The following is a 15,483-nucleotide window of genomic DNA, read 5'->3' as shown; positions in this document are numbered from 1 at the left end:
GTAGAATGGTTTGTTGTTTCATGATAAAGGTGAGGGTAGGGTGAGGGAGAAACTGAGGTAGAATGGTTTGTTGTTTCATGATAAAGGTGAGGGTAGGGTGAAGGAGAAACTGAGATAGAATGGTTTGTTGTTTCAAAGGTGAGGGTAAGGTGAGGGAGAAAAGGCGACGTAAAAAGCTATATATAAATAACTGACACGTCTTTTCTTTCCTCTCTTTCTCTCTCTTCCTCTTTCTCTCAGGCACAGTGTCTTTGGTTTGTTGAGTTTCTGTTACCAACCTCAACACTGATCGGTTCACTTCCTGTCACACACACACACACACATTTACATGCACACACACACAAGCAGGAACATGGTGGTTTAGACCACAAATACAAACGCTCAGAGTTGGCTGGACAGACAAACAGACAGGAGTACCGGTTTCTTTCTCTCAAGTTAACCCTTCTACAACTCAGGTACCTGTGCTTTTTTTTTGTTTTTACATAATGTTCTCTAACACAACATTTTCTAACATAATGTTGTCTAACACATCACATTTCCTAACATCACAGTATCCTATTGATACTGTGACAGGTGTTACAGAGGTTTATAATTCCCGAGACACAACAAGAATGTCAGCTATGAGGTAGTGTGACATTATACTCCGGTATAACAAAGACAGACAGAGAGAAAGACAAGGTTCTGAATGCTTTGGATCCGTGTTAAAACACACCAGGCGAGTTACTAATACATTAACTGTTGAATATTAATAGCCTTGTTTTTGGGGGGTTTTACATAACGTTTCACAATTGTGGAAGTTGTATCTCTCTAGGGAATAATCTTTCCACAATAAAGTGTTCAGATGTGTGTAAACTAAGATATTCATTCTTCTCTGTTTTAGATACAGTGAACTATCACACAACTTTGCAAAAAAAAATATGTTCTTCCGTTTTTTTTTCCCCTAAAGATTAAGTTTAGTGTGAAATTAGATCATCGTTAATCTCATGTCTATAACCACGGTGACAAGTTGTCACCAGGAAGTGACAGTATCACACTTAAAGAGAAACTGCCCCTAAAAAAAAATGGACTTCTCATTTTGAAAATGGCCTAATGTGACATCGATATGAGTCGGAAACATTGATTCTAGTGTCAAAATTGACTACAAAAATGTAAATAGGATCATTTTGGTCATAAAATCAGTCTCATGCAAAAACTGAGATTAGCAAGATGATTGGATAAAAGGGTCTGTCATAGAATGAAGGGAACCAGAACAGTTTTCCTTGGGTTGGATTTATTTCTATCCTGCCCACAGCTGGCAACACCCAAGTAAATCCTCAATTAGGAGTCTAGCTGCATGTGACCCCATTGTAATCCCCAGGGTCAGTTTGGTTTGATATTGGATATCCCTATGGGGGCTGGTTAAGGACCATTCGTAAATTAAACAATATTACATGGGACAATATTTTAAAAGATCAATAACTTCAATGATTTAAAAAAAAATCTCAAACCAACTACAGTTCATTCGGAAAGTATTCAGACCCCTTCACTTTTTCCACATTTTATTACATTACATCCTTTACTCTAACATGGATTAAATCGTTTTTGCCCCCATCAATCTACACACTAAACCCCATAATGACAGAGAGCAAAAACATTCCTTTAAATGTATAAAAGTATAAAAAATTAGAAATATCACATTTACATAAGTATTCAGAACTTCTACTCAGTACTTTGTTAAGTATTCAGAACTTCTACTCAGTACTTTGTTAAGTATTCAGACCTTTTACTCAGTACTTTGTTAAGTATTCAGACCTTTTACTCAGTACTTTGTTAAGTATTCAGACCTTTTACTCAGTACTTTGTTAAGTATTCAGACCTTTTACTCAGTACTTTGTTAAGTATTCAGACCTTCTACTCAGTACTTTGTTAAGTATTCAGAACTTTTACTCAGTACTTTGTTAAGTATTCAGAACTTTACTCAGTACTTTGTTAAGTATACTCATTCAGACCTTTTTACTCAGACTTTGTTAAGTATTCTACTCAGTACTTTGTTAAGTATTCAGACCTTTACTCAGTACTTTGTTAAGTATTCAGACCCTTTTACTCAGTACTTTGTTAAGTATTCAGACCTTTTACTCAGTACTTTGTTAAGTATTCAGACCTTCTAGTACTTTGTTAAGTATTCACTCAGTACTTTGTTAAGTATTCAGACCTTCTACTCAGTACTTTGTTAAGTATTCAGAACTTTTACTCAGTACTTTGTTAAGTATTCAGAACTTTTACTCAGTACTTTGTTAAGTATTCAGAACTTTTACTCAGTACTTTGTTAAGTATTCAGAACTTTTACTCAGTACTTTGTTAAGTATTCAGAACTTTTACTCAGTACTTTGTTAAGTATTCAGACCTTTTACTCAGTACTTTGTTAAGTATTCAGACCTTTTACTCAGTACTTTGTTAAGTATTCAGAACTTTTACTCAGTACTTTGTTAAGTATTCAGACCTTTTACTCAGTACTTTGTTAAGTATTCAGACCTTCTACTCAGTACTTTGTTAAGTATTCAGACCCTTTTACTCAGTACTTTGTTAAGTATTCAGACCCTTTTACTCAGTACTTTGTTAAGTATTCAGACCCTTTTACTCAGTACTTTGTTGAATCATTGGCAGCTTCTACTCAGAATACAACCTTTACTCAGTATTGTCTGGTATGATGCCACAAGCTTGGTACACCTGTGTTTGGGGAGTTTCTTCCATTCTTCTCTGCAGAACCTCTCAAACTCTGTCAGGTTGGATGGGGAGCATCGCTGCACAGCTATTTTCAGGTCTCTCAAGAAATGTTTGAATCAGGTTCAAGTCCGGGCTCAGGCTGGGCTACTCAAGGAAATTCAGAGACTTGTCCAGTACTTTGTTAAGCCCTTCTACTCCTGTTTTGTCTTGGCTGTGTGCTTAGGGTCGTTGTCCTGTTGGAAGGTAAACCTTCATCCCAGAGGTCCTGAGAGCTCTGGAGCACAAGTCCGGGCTCAGGCTGGGCTACATCAAGGATCTCTCTGTACTTTGCTCCGTTCATCTTTCCCTCGCCCGTTCAACCTGACTAGTCTCCCAGTCCCTGCTGCTGAAAAATATCACCACTGCATGATGCTGCCACCACAATGCATCACTGTCGGTATGGTGCTAGGTTTCCTCCAGATGTGACGTTTGGCATTCAGGCGAAACAGTTCAATCTTGGTTTCATCAGATCAGTGAATTTTGTTTCTCATAGTCGAGAGTCTTCAGGTGCCTTTTGGCAAACTACAAGTGGGCTGTCATGCCACTCTACCATGTGGCTTCTGTCTGGCCACTCTAACATAAAGGCCTGATTTGTGGAATGCTACAGAGATGAATGTCCTTCTGGAAGGTTCTCCCATCTCCACAGAGGAACTCTGGAGCTCTCTCAGAGTGACCATCGGGTTCTTGGTCACCTCCTGACCAAGGCCCTTAGCCCCGATTGCTCAGTTTGGCCAGGTGGCCTGCTCTAGTAGAGCCTCGGTGGTTCCAAACTTCTTCCATTTAAGAATGATGGAGGCCACTGTTCTAGGGGACCTTCAATGCTGCAGAACAGGAGAACATGATAGAACCATGATAAAAACCTGTAGGAAACATCATTGCTGAAGTACTGAAATTCCCACAGAAGAACGTAATTTCTAAAGGGGTCACTCATAACTCATCTCTCTCTCTTTAAAAATAATATATATATTTAACCTTTATTTAACCTTTATTTAACCAGGCATGTCAATTAAGAACAAGTATTATTTACATTAATGGCCTCTCTCCACCTCCCCACCCTCCCCTCTCTCTCCGTTCTCCCCCAGATGGAGTTTGCCTGCAGTCACGTAGTGTGTAACTGGAGCCCAGAAGGGAGTTTAATGGGGGGGTCAGATGAGGGGGGTTCAGGTTTGAGTGTGTGCCCCTGTAGTCCTCCAGGTGAGGAGGGGACCACAGAGCCAGGTGTAGCCCTCAGACTGTCTGTCACAGAGCACATGTACGACAACCGCATCTCAGTCATCCCTCAGCAAGGTAATGTACAGACATGGTACCTCTCAACACACATACAAACTCCTGCTGCTGCTGCTGAGAGAACCACTCAGTTTCACACTCAGAGGAAATGTCTGTGTGGGGTGAAGAGTGACAGAGGTGTGAAGATGTCAGCCATCGGAAACTTCACGTACACATACACTGGCCTAGATGATTTCTTATCAGCTCTCACTGCAGTGTCACCGTGTTCAAACCTCATCCTTCACACACACACACACACACACACACACTTGAGCTCCATGCAGCTAAGAATGATCATGAAGAAGAAGATGAGGAAGGTGATACTATTGATGATGATACAATTGATGATATTGATGATATTGATGATGATACTATTGATGATATTGATGATGAAACTATTGATAATGTTGATGATGATACTATTGATACTATTGATGATGATACTATTGATGATATTGATGATGATACTATTGATAATATTGATGATGATACTATTGATAATATTGATGATGATACTATTGATGATATTGATGATGATACTATTGATAATATTGATGATGATACTATTGATACTATTGATGATGATACTATTGATACTATTGATGATGATACTATTGATAATATTGATGATGATACTATTGATAATATTGATGATGATACTATTGATAATATTGATGATGATACTATTGATAATATTGATGATGATACTATTGATGATATTGATGATGATACCGTTGATGATGATACTATTGATGATATTGATGATGAAACTATTGATGATGATACTATTGATGATATTGATGATGATACCGTTGATGATATTGATGATGATACTATTGATACTATTGATGATGATACTATTGATGATGATACTATTGATGATACTATTGATGATGATACTATTGATGATACTATTGATACTATTGATGATGATACTATTGATGATACTATTGATACTATTGATGATGATACTATTGATGATACTATTGATACTATTGATGATGATACTATTGATACTATTGATGATGATACTATTGATGATGATACTATTGATACTATTGGTGATATTGATGATGATACTATTGATGATATTGATAATAATATTGATGTTGATGGTGATAATATTTGGTATTTTAGGGTATTTTATTAGGATCCCCGTTAGCTGTTGTGAGAGCCTCGGCTACTCTTCCTGCAGTCCACACACAAAACACGAAACATTACATAATACAGAACATTAATAGACAGGAACAGCTCCAGGACAGAACGACATCAGTAATATTGATGATGGTGATGTTTGTTTCCTTGCTTCAGAGCCAGGACTAGTGCCTCCACCTTTGCCCCCTCGACGGTTTGAGTCTCAGAAGTACCCCCAATGCACCTCTCTGCCTCCCCCACCTCCCCCTCTTTCCTCTCTGCCTCCCCCCCTACCAGCCCGAGGTGAGTATTTGGTTTGATTCCACATGCTTTTGTTTCTAAATACAGCCCAAGTTGTTGGCTGGGGTAAGATGTACATTTACATTTACATTTAAGTCATTTAGCAGACGCTCTTATCCAGAGCGACTTACAAATTACTACTGTAGGCTATAGCGGGTGTATGCGTGGTTCAGTGGTTATTACTGTGATGGTTGTTACGTATCTGGGTCTCATCAGTGTGTGTGTGTGTGTGTGTGTGTGTGTGTGTGTGTGTGTGTGTGTGTGTGTGTGTGTGTGTGTGTGTGTGTGTGTGTGTGTGTTCTCAGGTGCGGAAGGCCGAGGAGAGCAGAGCATCAGATTGAAGGCTAATGTTAATGTTCTCTCTCTCAGTGTTGGACGACTCGTAGATATCAGTAGAGGTGAGTGTATGGTTGGTCACACACACACACACACACACACACACACACACACACACACACACACACACACACACACACACACACAGAGGAGGCTACTGAGGGGAGGACGGCTCATAATTATGCCTGGAATGGAGTCAATGGAATAAAACACATGCCATTCCAGCCATTATTATGAGCCGCCCTCCCCTAAGCAGCCTCCACTGTACACACCATCATTCTCTCTCCCTGTCATCCACAGCATCTGGCATCCAGACCACTCAGTGTCCCGTGATGCACTGTGGGAGATGTAGTGCTGCCCTGTCCTCCCTGAGTTCTGTACAGAACACACAGGAAACTGCCGTGAGTTTACTCTCTCTCTCTGTTGAAAAGGTTTTAGACTCAAACTGCAGCATTGTCTCACACCTGGACACATCTCTCTCTCTCTCTCTCTCTCTCTCTCTCTCTCTCTCTCTCTCTCTCTCTCTAGGTGTGGCTGTGTGAGTTCTGTGGTCTCCAGAACACCCTGTCTACTTCAGGTCCTGGTTCCAAGGTGGGCCTCAGGGTTAGTGGGGCTCCTAGAGGGAGAGATGTGATCTACCTCCTCCGTCAGACAGACCAGGACTACGAGAACCTGGAGGATGTCATGGTGGTCTTCTGTGTTGATATATCTGGGAGCATGAGTGTCACCTCTGAGGTGTGTTGTCTGTCTGTCTGTCTGTCTGTCTGTCTACAAGCTTTGGCTATACCTCAATCTGTCTGTCTTTCTACAAACTACGGCTGTATCTCAATATGTCTGTCTGTTCAAAAACTAAGGCTGTGCCTCAATATGTCTGTCTACAAACTAAGGCTGTACCTCAATCTGTCTGTCTACAAACTATGGCTGTACCTCAATATGTCTGTCTGTCTACAAACTATGGCTGTACCTCAATCCCACTGCATCTATATTTTCTTCCCAGGTCACCCCAGGGAATCCTATGAGGTCAGCAACCTATGTCTCCCGACTACAGGTATGTATGTTTGTCCCAGTGTTCTTCAGGTTCTGTATCTGGATACTGAGGGTGGAGCTGAACGAGCTGAACTAAAGGAGCTGAACGAGCTGAACTAAAGGAGCTGAACGGTGGAACAAAAACATTTAAAATAAACAAAATAACTAATGTAAAATAGACGGTGTACTTTATATAGGTTCAGAACTTTTGTGAAACATCACAGCACAGTTGAAAAATAAAATGGCAAATAGACATCTGAACTGGATGGTGTTCAGAGATAGATGGGAAGGGTTGAGTGGAGCTGAAGAATGGGACTGGATGGTGTTCAGAGATGGGAGGGGTTGAATGGAGCTGAAGGATGGGACTGGATGGTGTTCAGAGATGGGAGGGGCTGAATGGAGCTGAAGGATGGGACTGGATGGTGTTCAGAGATAGATGGGAGGGGTTGAGTGGAGCTGAAGGATGGGACTGGATGGTGTTCAGAGATGGGAGGGGCTGAATGGAGCTGAAGGATGGAACTGGATGGTGTTCAGAGATAGATGGGAGGGGTTGAGGGGAGCTGAAGGATGGGACTGGATGGTGTTCAGAGATAGATGGGAGGGGTTGAGGGGAGCTGGGACTGGATGGTGTTCAGAGATAGATGGGAGGGGTTGAATGAAGATGGGACTGGATGGTGTTCAGAGATGGGAGGGGTTGAACGGAGCTGAAGGATGGGACTGGATGGTGTTCAGAGATAGATGGGAGGGGTTGAATGGAGCTGAAGGATGGGACAGGATGGTGTTCAGAGATAGATGGGAGGGGTTGAATGGAGCTGAAGGATGGGACTGCTGGGACTGGGATGGTGTTCAGAGATAGAGCTGGGACTGGGGTTGAGATAGAAGATGGGACTGGATGGTGTTCAGAGATAGATGGGAGGGTTTGAGGGGAGCTGAAGGATGGGACTGGATGGTGTTCAGAGATAGATGGGAGGGGTTGAATGGAGCTGAAGAATGGGACAAAAAACAACACGTAACTAATGTAAAATATACTGTGTCCGTAAAATGTATATAGTTTAAGCTGGATGTCACGATCGTCGAAACATAGAAATGCCAAAATTATAGAAAAACAAACATAGACTGCCCACCCCAACTCACTCCCTGACCATACTAAATAATGACAAAACAACGGAAACATAGACTGCCCACCCCAACTCACGCCCTGACCATACTAAATAATGACAAAACAACGGAAACATAGACTGCCCACCCCAACTCACGCCCTGACCATACTAAATAATGACAAAACAACGGAAACATAGACTGCCCACCCCAACTCACGCCCTGACCATACTAAATAATGACAAAACAACGGAAACATAGACTGCCCACCCCAACTCACGCCCTGACCATAATAAATAATGACAAAACAACGGATATAAAGGTCAGAACGTGACACTGGAAGTGTTGTTGTCTATTAGTTTGCTCCAATTAAGGGAGGGGTGGTAGGGGTAGGGGACAATAATAATAAATATATTATATACATAAGAATTTGTTCTTAACTGACTTGCCTAGTTAAATAAAGTTTAAATAGAATATTTAAAAATTATTAAACAATATACTCTATATATATATATATACACAACATGACATCAACATGGCAGCAACACAACATGACAACACAGCATGGTAGCAACACAACATGGTAGCAACACAACATGGCAGCAACACAACATGGTAGCAACACAACATGACAACACAGCATGGTAGCAACACAACATGGTAGCAACACAACATGACAACACAACATGGTAGCAACACAACATGACAACACAGCATGGTAGCAACACAACATGACAACACAGCATGGTAGCAACACAACATGGTAGCAACACAACATGACAACACAACATGGTAGCAACACAACATGGCAGCAACACAACATGGTAGCAACACAACATGGTAGCAACACAACATGACAACACAACATGGTAGCAACACAACATGGCAGCAACACAACATGACAACACAACATGGCAACACAACATGGCAGCAACACAACATGACAACACAACATGACAACACAACATGACAACACAGCATGGTAGCAACACAACATGACAACACAGCATGGTAGCAACACAACATGACAACACAGCATGGTAGCAACACAACATGACAACACAACATGACAACACAACATGGCAGCAACACAACATGACAACACAGCATGGTAGCAACACAACATGGTAGCAACACAACATGACAACACAGCATGGTAGCAACACAACATGGTAGAAACACAACATGACAACACAGCATGGTAGCAACACAACATGGTAGCAACACAACATGGTAGCAACACAACATGACAACACAGCATGGTAGCAACACAACATGACAACACAGCATGGTAGCAACACAACATGACAACACAGCATGGTAGCAACACAACATGACAACACAGCATGGTAGCAACACAACATGACAACACAGCATGGTAGCAACACAACATGACAACACAGCATGGTAGCAACACAACATGACAACACAGCATGGTAGCAACACAACATGGCAGCAACACAACATGACAACACAGCATGGTAGCAACACAACATGACAACACAGCATGGTAGCAACACAACATGGCAGCAACACAACATGACAACACAGCATGTTAGCAACACAACATGACAACAACATGGTAGCAACACAGCATGGTAGCAACACAACATGACAACACAGCATGGTAGCAACACAACATGGCAGCAACACAACATGACAACACAGCATGGTAGCAACACAACATGGTAGCAACACAACATGGCAGCAACACAACATGACAACACAGCATGGTAGCAACACAACATGACAACAACATGGTAGCAACACAGCATGGTAGCAACACAACATGACAACACAGCATGGTAGCAACACAACATGGCAGCAACACAACATGACAACACAGCATGGTAGCAACACAACATGGTAGCAACACAACATGACAACACAGCATGGTAGCAACACAACATGGTAGCAACACAGCATGATAGCAACACAACATGGTAGCAACACAACATGGCAGCAACACAACATGGCAGCAACACAACATGACAGCAACACAACATGGTAGCAAACACAACATGGCAGCAACACAACATGACAACACAGCATGGTAGCAACACAACATGGTAGCAACACAACATGGCAGCAACACAACATGGTAGCAACACAACATGGTAGCAACACAACATGACAACACAGCATGGTAGCAACACAACATGGCAGCAACACAACATGACAACACAGCATGGTAGCAACACAACATGACAACAACATGGTAGCAACACAGCATGGTAGCCTCCTCCCTCCCTCCCCCTTCCTCCCTCTCATTTCTAAAAATGTATATATGGGGATTGGAAATGATGCAGACAATTACATTGAGCCACAATCTATTTGCAGTATGAAATATGATCCACCTCCTAAAAAGAAAAGACAAGTCTATTTCAGATGGAATTCAGAGTCCGGAAACGTAAAATGCTAGAAGGCTTCTATTAAAAGGAATGATATGTCAATGCTCTTCTCTCTCTCTCTCTCTGTCTCTCTCTCTCTTTCTCCCTCTCTCTGTCTCTCTCTCTCTCTCTCTCCCGCTCTCTCTCTCTGTCTCTCTCTCTCTCTCTCCCGCTCTCTCTCTCTGTCTCTCTCTCTCTCTCTCTGTCTCTCTCTCTCTCTCCTCTCTCTCTCTCTCTCTGTCTCTCTCTCTCTCTCTCTCTCTCTCTCTCTCCCTCTCTCTCTCTGTCTCTCTCTCTCTCTCACTCTCTGTCTCTCTCTCTCTCTCGCTCTCTCTCTCTCTCTCTTTGTGTAGAGTATTCAGGATGCCCTCCAGAGGGCACTGTCCTCTCTACTTAAGACTTCACCTCTCCGCCGAGTCGCCATTGTTACCTTCAATGACGAGGTATTGATTGATTTATTGATTGATTTGGGGTCCAAAAAAATTTAACGAGGCAGTGGATTTGGAGGGAGGGAGGGGGCTGAGGGGTGTAGAGAGAGGGTGGGAGAGAGGGTTGGAGGGAGGTTAGGAGGCTGAGGCGTATAGAGAGAGGGGGGAAGGTTGGAGGGAAGCTGAGGGAGTGAAGGGGGTTGGAGGGAAGCTGAGGGGTATAGGGAGAGAGGGAGGGTGGGTTGGAGGGAGGGAGGGGTATAGAGAGAGGGAGGGAGGGAGGGAGGCTGAGGGAGGCTTGGAGGGAGGGAGGGTATAGAGAGAGGGACAGGCTGAGGGTTGGAGGGGGAGGGAGGGAGGGAGGCTGAGGGGTAGAGAGGGAGGGGGAGGCTGAGGGGTATAGAGAGAGACAAGAGGGAGGGTTGGAGAGGGAGGGAGGCTGAGGGTAGGGAGAAAGAGGAGGGTTGGAGGGAGGGAGGCTGAGGGTAGAGAGAGGGAGGGAGGCTGAGGGGTATAGAGAGAGAGGGAGAGTGGGTTGGAGGGAGGCTGAGGGAGGGAAAGAGGCTGAGGGAGGGTTGGAGGGAAAGAGGGAGGAAGGCTGAGGGGTATATAGAGGAAGGGAGGGAGGCTGAGGGGTATATAGAGGAAGGAGGCAGGGAAACATGTCCTGCTGTGACACAAATCATACATTTCCTTTAATGTGTGATTTTTCTCTGACTCATATTTGAAATGGTGTCACCTAATTACTAAACCACTTTCCTCTGTGTGTCTGTTGGTGACACTGACATTCTAACATTCTGACTCAGTAAAACTCAGCAAGCACTCACCTCTTGTTGTGCCTTATCAACATAGAGAGACAAAGAATCTCTATTTTATGTAGTTTAAGACAAGAGTTATAAGAGTCGTATTACTAACTATGCACTCTCCGAAGATTTAGAATAATTAGTGTTTAGCGCCTTCGGTTTGAGAAATGCGCTTTACGTGTAAGAGAAGGCTGCCAGAAATGTTTGCTTGTTATGGATGTTTAGGGTTTTGGACCACCAGACAACATTAGCAGTATAAGTTAAAATAGACCCGTAACAAAGAGAGTTTCAAAGCTCTCTTGCCAATAACAGCTAGTATTCAGGTTACAGATCCCTCCGATTAGGCCGTGAACTCAGACCCAGACAGTCCGAGCAAAAGTCTTTGATTGAGAAATAGCTCTCTGTTTAATCTGCTTAATAAGAAGCTATTTTTGGTTTCTTTCTTTCTTTCTTTCTTTCTTTCTTCTTCTTTTTTGAGCATTTGAAAACAATCACAGCACTTTAATTGTTATCCAGAACTTATTTGATGAATTGGATTTTTTTTTTTTTTAAATCAGCTGCATTTTTTGGGACCTTTAAAGTTTAAGATAAGGATGACAAGTGTTTTGTAGTACTTGCGGTTGAAACGACAGTGTCTGCTACCATCTGTGACATTGTGTTGTTCCTGTCTACAAGTTTCCTCAGACTGGAAAACTACTGGCAGCCAGTTGTGTATGACACAGATTTAGTGAACTGTAGTAGTGTATTTGAGTTATGACAAGATAACCTACTCTGTATCATAACATCTAGTAATCTACAACAGAGTTATGACAAGATAACCTACTCTGTATCATAACATCTAGTAATCTACAACAGAGTTATGACAAGATAACCTACTCTGTATCATAACATCTAGTAATCTACAACAGAGTTATGACAAGATAACCTACTCTGTATCATAACATCTAGTAATCAACAACAGAGTTATGACAAGATAACCTACTCTGTTGGTAACATCCAGGAATCTGAAGAATTGCAGAGTTACCTGACCAGTGGTAAACTTTTTACAGTCCCGTATTCAAACATTCACCCTCCAGCTAATCAACACCAGGGTCAGCTGTACCCCCTCTAGATACCAGGGTCAGCTGTACCCCTTAGCACCAGGGTCAGCTGGAATCTAGCACCAGGGTCATCTGTACCCCCTCTAGCACCAGGGTCAGCTGTACCCCCCTCTAGCACCAGGGTCAGCTGTACCACCTCTAGCACCAGGGTCAGCTGTACCCCCTCTAGCACCAGGGTCAGCTGTACCACCTCTAGCACCAGGGTCAGCTGTACCCCCTCTAGCACCAGGGTCAGCTGTACCACCTCTAGCACCAGGGTCAGCTGTACCACCTCTAGCACCAGGGGCAGCTGTACCACCTCTAGCACCAGGGGCAGCTGTACCCCCTCTAGCACCAGGGTCAGCTGTACCACCTCTAGCACCAGGGTCAGCTGTACCCCCTCTAGCACCAGGGTCAGCTGTACCCCTCTAGCACCAGGGTCAGCTGTACCACCTCTAGCACCAGGGTCAGCTGTACCCCTCTAGCACCAGGGTCAGCTGTACCCCTCTAGCACCAGGGTCACCTGTACCCCTCTAGCACCAGGGTCAGCTGTACCCCCTCTAGCACCAGGGTCAGCTGTACCACCTCTAGCACCAGGGTCAGCTGTACCCCCTCTAGCACCAGGGGCAGCTGTACCCCCTCTAGCACCAGGGGCAACTGTACCACCTCTAGCACCAGGGGCAGCTGTACCACCTCTAGCACCAGGGTCACCTGTACCCCCTCTAGCACCAGGGTCAGCTGTACCCCCTCTAGCACCAGGGTCAACTGTACCCCCTCTAGCACCGGGGTCAGCGTACTCTCAAATGTTGTTTTTTGCCATCATTGTAAGCCTGCCACACACAAACTATACAATACATTTACTAAACACAAGAATGAGTGTGAGTTTTTCGGCTCGTGGGAAGTGACCAAGATAACAATAATCAATCATCAAACAATATAAATATAGAGATAAACTCAAAATACCAACATGTAAGAAATCATGTACATTATTAATGTTTCAATGGAACCAACCAACATAATTTACTGATTTAATTAAAAATCAATGTCCTCCAAATCAAGGTTTCACAATTAATGGCACCCCTACAGATTATTGTAAATAACATCTACCAACATTAAACCAGGAATTAAATTCCCCTTATTTAAGTTATAAGGAACTATATTGAGGTAACACGCATATGCAAGATCCCTTTGTCATCCAATCCCATGAAGAAAACAAAAAGAGCTGGCAGTTCAGAAGAGACAGATGGTCGTAGACCTTCATAAATCTGGTAACGTCTACAAGAAGATCCACAAACGATTGGATATACCACTGAGCAATTATTAGAACATTCAAAAGATATGGAACAGTTGAAAACCTCACGGTTAGAGGACGCAAATACATTTTACCCCCCCAGGATAGGGAGGAGGATGGTGAGAGAAGCAACACAATCCCCAATAATCACTTTGAAAGAATTGCAGGCCTTGGTGGCATCTTGGGGTCTCCACAACCACAACCACAGGCTCTTTGGAAGGGTTGCCAGAAGAAAAACCTTTCTGAACCCAAAACATAGGAGCGCTTGGAGTTTACCAAGCGTTATTTAAATTGTGACTGGAAGAAGGTGCTCTGGTTGTCACGCCCTGATCTGTTTCACCTGTCCTTGTGCTTCTCACCACCTCCTCCAGGTGTTGCACATCTTCCCCACTTATCCTCTTTGTTATAGCTGTGTTTTCTGTCTGTCTGTGCCAGTTGGTCTTGTTTGTTCAAGCGTGAGTGATGGTTTCTGGTAATGGGCCTCTGTACGCCTATGTAGATATTCAATTAAAAAATCGGACCTTTCCAGCTACAATAGTCATTTACAACATTAACAATATCTACAATGTATTTCTGATTAATTTGATGGTATTTTCATGGACAAAAAATGTGATTTTCTTTTCAAAACAAGGACATTTCTAAGTGACCACAAACTTTAAAACGTAGTATATGTACAGTTGAATAAGGACCTACTCCGTACCATAAAATCTAGCTATCAACAACAGAATTATGACAAGATAACCTACTCCGTACCATAAAATCTAGCTATCAGCAACAGAATTATGACAAGATAACCTACTCCGTACCATAAAATCTAGTTATCAGCAACAGAATTATGACAAGATAACCTACTCTGTACCATAAAATCTAGTTATCAGCAACAGAATTATGACAAGATAACCTACTCTGTACCATAAAATCTAGCTATCAACAACAGAATTATGACAAGATAACCTACTCTGTACCATAAAATCTAGTTATCAGCAACAGGGATGTTGATTTTGAAAATGTTCATTTTAATTGCATACGATGCATACGACTTTTTCTTCAAGTTTTCCTGATGCTAATATGGTCAGACCAAGGTATGAGTCATGTTTTATGTGTCCAATGATGGTGTTGTTCTGGGTGAATTTATATTTGTGTTTCTGACATCTGTTTTTTTTTTTTGGGGGGGGGGGGGGGGATCATAATTTATTTTTTATAATTTTTTTACTGGCAGGGCCCAATTATGGCTCTAGAATGTCTTTGGTTGGTGATAGAAGAACCAAATCATTAGCATATAGCAGGTAGTTTACCTCTGTGTCAAATAGTGTGAGTCTTGGGGCTGGAGAATGGTCCAAAGTGTCTGCTAATTCATTAATAAAATGTTGAAAATGTTTTTCTCTCTCCTATTGCCCCCCCCTCTCTCTCTCTCTTTCTCTATCTCTCTCTCTCCTATTGCCCTCTCTGTCTCTCTCTCTCTCTCTCTCTTTCTTTCTCTCTCCTATTGCCCTCTTTCTCTCTCCTATTGCCGTCTTTGTCTCTCTCTCTCTCTCTCTTTCTTTCTCTCTCCTATTGCCCTCTCTGTCTCTCTCTCTCTCTCTCTCTCTT

General features: G+C 42.7%; 1 pseudogene; it reads left to right on the top strand.

Moving 5' to 3' along the window:
• The first annotated feature begins 321 nt into the window (after nucleotides 1–321).
• Nucleotides 322–15,483, top strand: part of LOC115119837 (circularly permutated Ras protein 1-like) — a 41,216-nt pseudogene continuing 26,054 nt past the window's right edge.

Source organism: Oncorhynchus nerka, unplaced genomic scaffold, assembly GCF_034236695.1.
Source record: "Oncorhynchus nerka isolate Pitt River unplaced genomic scaffold, Oner_Uvic_2.0 unplaced_scaffold_419___fragment_1, whole genome shotgun sequence".
NCBI classification, from domain to species: domain Eukaryota; kingdom Metazoa; phylum Chordata; class Actinopteri; order Salmoniformes; family Salmonidae; genus Oncorhynchus; species Oncorhynchus nerka.
Note: the sequence above shows the minus strand (reverse complement) of the source record. Positions and strands in the feature narration are given on the sequence as shown.